This window comes from Mirounga leonina, unplaced genomic scaffold (genome assembly GCF_011800145.1).
Source record: "Mirounga leonina isolate KUSES-001 unplaced genomic scaffold, KU_Mleo_1.0 Mir_53, whole genome shotgun sequence".
NCBI lineage: Eukaryota > Metazoa > Chordata > Mammalia > Carnivora > Phocidae > Mirounga > Mirounga leonina.
In genome coordinates, this window is record NW_023270807.1 from 45,806,601 (window position 1) to 45,809,905 (window position 3,305).

Sequence of the window (3,305 nt, forward strand, 5' to 3'; positions counted from 1 at the left end):
TACATGGGAGGAATTGTTCTGTAACAAGCCCATGGTGGAGTATTTACCATATAAGGCCAGAAGCAAAACTGGTTAAATGTCCTTGGAGAAAAGTTTTGGAAATCTTCACAGAGGAAGTGACTTTCGAAGAATGACAAAGAATGAATGGCAGTTGAAGGAAAGGCAGAATAGGGGCACAGGTTGAGGAAGGGATCCCAGGTAGAGGTGACAAATGGAAGTCTCCAAGACTTGGGAAAACCTGGCACTATTTGACTAGAGTGCATATAAGACACACACACACACACACACACACACACACACACACACTCAGGTTTGGCAGGAGATGGGGCTCAAAAGTGAAGCTGGAGCTCAGTAGTGGAGGGTTTTCCACATTTTGAGTGGAAGAAACATGGTGAGATTTGTTTTTTTAAATGATCCCTCTGGTGGCAGAGTGACACATGACTTAGGGCACAGATGGGAGGCTGGAGGCCAGTGGGGAGGCTGTATTTCTTGAGTAAAAAAATTACAACATGGTTCAACAAGTATTAATGTAGTTGTAAGCTCAACAGGACAGAATATTTGAACTCAGGATTCTTTAGAAGATTTCCTGTGGCTGTATGTAGAGGCTGTGCAGGAAAGAGAGAATGAAATTGTAAACCAGGGCAATGCCAGTTGGAATGGAGAGAAAGGGATACATTTATGAGTTAAAAAGGACTGAATAGATGATCAAAGTGAAGAAGAAACAGGACTCAAAGGTGGCTTCCAGATATTTTATTTGTCCATAAAGATGATGGCAGATGGAGTTACTAAGAGAAAATAGTGATGGATTTCCCGAGAATGCTAATGGGTTCAGTTTTAGAAATACTGTGTTTGATGTACTTACAGAGGATATCTAGGGAGAGAGAACTATAGGCAGCTGAAAATATTGGGCAGGAGCTCAGAAGGGATATTTAAGATATAATTATAACAATAACAATAACAACAAAGTAATATCAACAATTTATTGAACTTTTATGATATGCCGGACACCTGCTCAGTCCCTGTGTATATTATTTCATTTAGTTCCTTCAACAATGCAATGAAGTATTATCTTCTTTTTATAGATGCCAAACTTAAGTTCACAAAGCTAGTAGGTAACAGAATTGGGATTTCTACCTGAGTCTGCCTGATCTCAAAGCCAGCGTTCTCAGCCCCTCCCTTCTACTACCATCACTGCATGCATGTCTGTGAAGCTGTCAGCTAGGGTAAGGTTATGCAATGCCTGTCGTTGGAAGGGAATCCATAAATGCTAAATAACTGAATGAAGCTCTGGATGTTGCCCAGGCTAGGTATCAGGAAGAAAGGGGCTGCACAGCTGATTGAAAGACACCAACAAACAACAGGCACCACAAGTGAGGATACCATATCAGTTGCTACTCCATGGAGTAACAGACACAACCGCCTTCTCTCGGTTGGAGGGACAAGTTTCTCTGGCCCTTATATCTCACAGAAGCTACCAATAAAGATGGTTCCATATACCTGGGATGAGCATCCCTTTGAGCACCAAGTCATCCAAGATGCCCTTTATGATTGATTCTCATGAAGTGCTGTACACTGTCTTACCCCTCCTTACCCCCAACTGCCTAGGAGATCTGCTGAGATTCTGCTACGACATTTCTGCATAGAAGAAGGCCACTAAAATTCAAAGGAAACTGGAAGCAAGAATGAAAATCTTTTTTTTTTTTTTTTAAGGATTGTGTTCCTTTTTTTTTTTTTTTTAAAGATTCTATTTATTTATTCATGAGAGACAGAGAGAGAGAGAGAGAGAGAGAGGCAGAGGGAGAAGCAGGCTCCCAAGGAGCAGGGAGCCCGATGTGGGACTCGATCCCAGGACCCTGGGATCACAATCCGAGCTGAAGGCAGACGCTTAACCATCTGAGCCACCCAGGCGCCCCATGAATGAAAATCTTAAAGTAAGTACTTTTCACAACATTAATCAAAATTTATATACCAAGAAGATGGGAAGAATTTGAACTTTCAGTCCAAAATAAGACTTGAGGGGACCCTCAGCCTTCTGAACATGTTGCTGTGGTTCTGCCAGGAGAAAACCTTTACTTTTTAGTCACTTGTCTCAGACTGAATAATGTCAAGCCTAAGGATATTCATATAAATGTCAATATTATCAAGAAAATACCTTAAAAGATGAGAATACCTTTCTGATTTTTGTGTTTTGATGAATCTGATGTTAAGAATGTGCCCTGAATATAAAATCTTTCAAGGTGCTGGATCAAGAATGATTTTTACAATTGACTCACTTTTGGGGAGGAGGGATTGATAAGAGGCCTTGTGAAAGTTTAGATTCATATAATTAAAGTTTGCTTGGAAAGGAAAGCTAAAGTTCTGAAACTTTGTGACCTATAGCTTAGATGTGCAATTATCACTTTCTTTTCTGGACCTTACATTTCAACAGCCTAAAGAAATGTATTCACTGAAGCAGTAGAAACTATAGCACTGACAGGTCACTTTGATTGAATAGGAATTTTTATTTTAATTCAATAAGTAAATTAAGGTCGGATTTCTTGCTGTTAGCAATGTTTATCTCACTACAATAATGGCAATAATACGTTATGCGTGAGATCTTGTACTTCTTTTAGAAAAAGAGTATTCTTTCTTTATTAAAAAAAGAATGAGGTTTATTAGATCATGATGTTGTCTGAATTTACCACCTTTGTCAAAAGAGAAATATGCAATGCTTCACAAATTTGTGTGTCATCTTTGTGCAGGGGCCATGCTAATCTTCTCTGTATCATTCCAATTTTAGTATATGTGCTGCTGAAGTGAGCACAAGGATATTCCCTTTGTAAAGCCCTGTTAAAAATATTTTTTCTTTTCCTGACTTGTACTAATTTCATGACTAAAATAGAATTTTAGCATATTGCAAACAACTTTTAACTGTAATTATAAATATTATCTTTTAGTTCCACAGATGATTAATCTTACCTTAAATCACACTTACTTGGGATTAAAAATTTTAATTAGTGTTTTATAGGCTTTATGATCAGAAAAGTATCAGTATGCATGTATGGCCATAAAAGTACACAGTATATCAGAATTTCCTTGAATAAATAGTTATTTGAGCCTCTAAATTTCAGGTATTTATGACCCTCAATCTTTTAGGAACAGTTATTTATTTATTTATTTATTATTTTTAAAGATTTTGTTTATTAGAGAGAGTGTGTATGTGCAAGCAGAGGGGAGGAAGAGAGGGAGAGGGACTAGCTGACTCCATGCAGAGTGCACAGTCTGATGTGGGGCTCAATCCCATGACGCCAAGATCATGACCTGTA

General features: G+C 38.3%; 1 non-coding gene across 1 annotated transcript; it reads right to left on the reverse strand.

The window, feature by feature from the left end:
- Positions 1-2,696: 2,696 nt before the first annotated feature.
- LOC118001654 lies at positions 2,697-2,803 on the reverse strand. Its single transcript, XR_004676763.1, has one exon. It is a non-coding gene; the product is annotated as a U6 spliceosomal RNA (small nuclear RNA).
- Between the last annotated feature and the right edge of the window lie 502 nt (positions 2,804-3,305).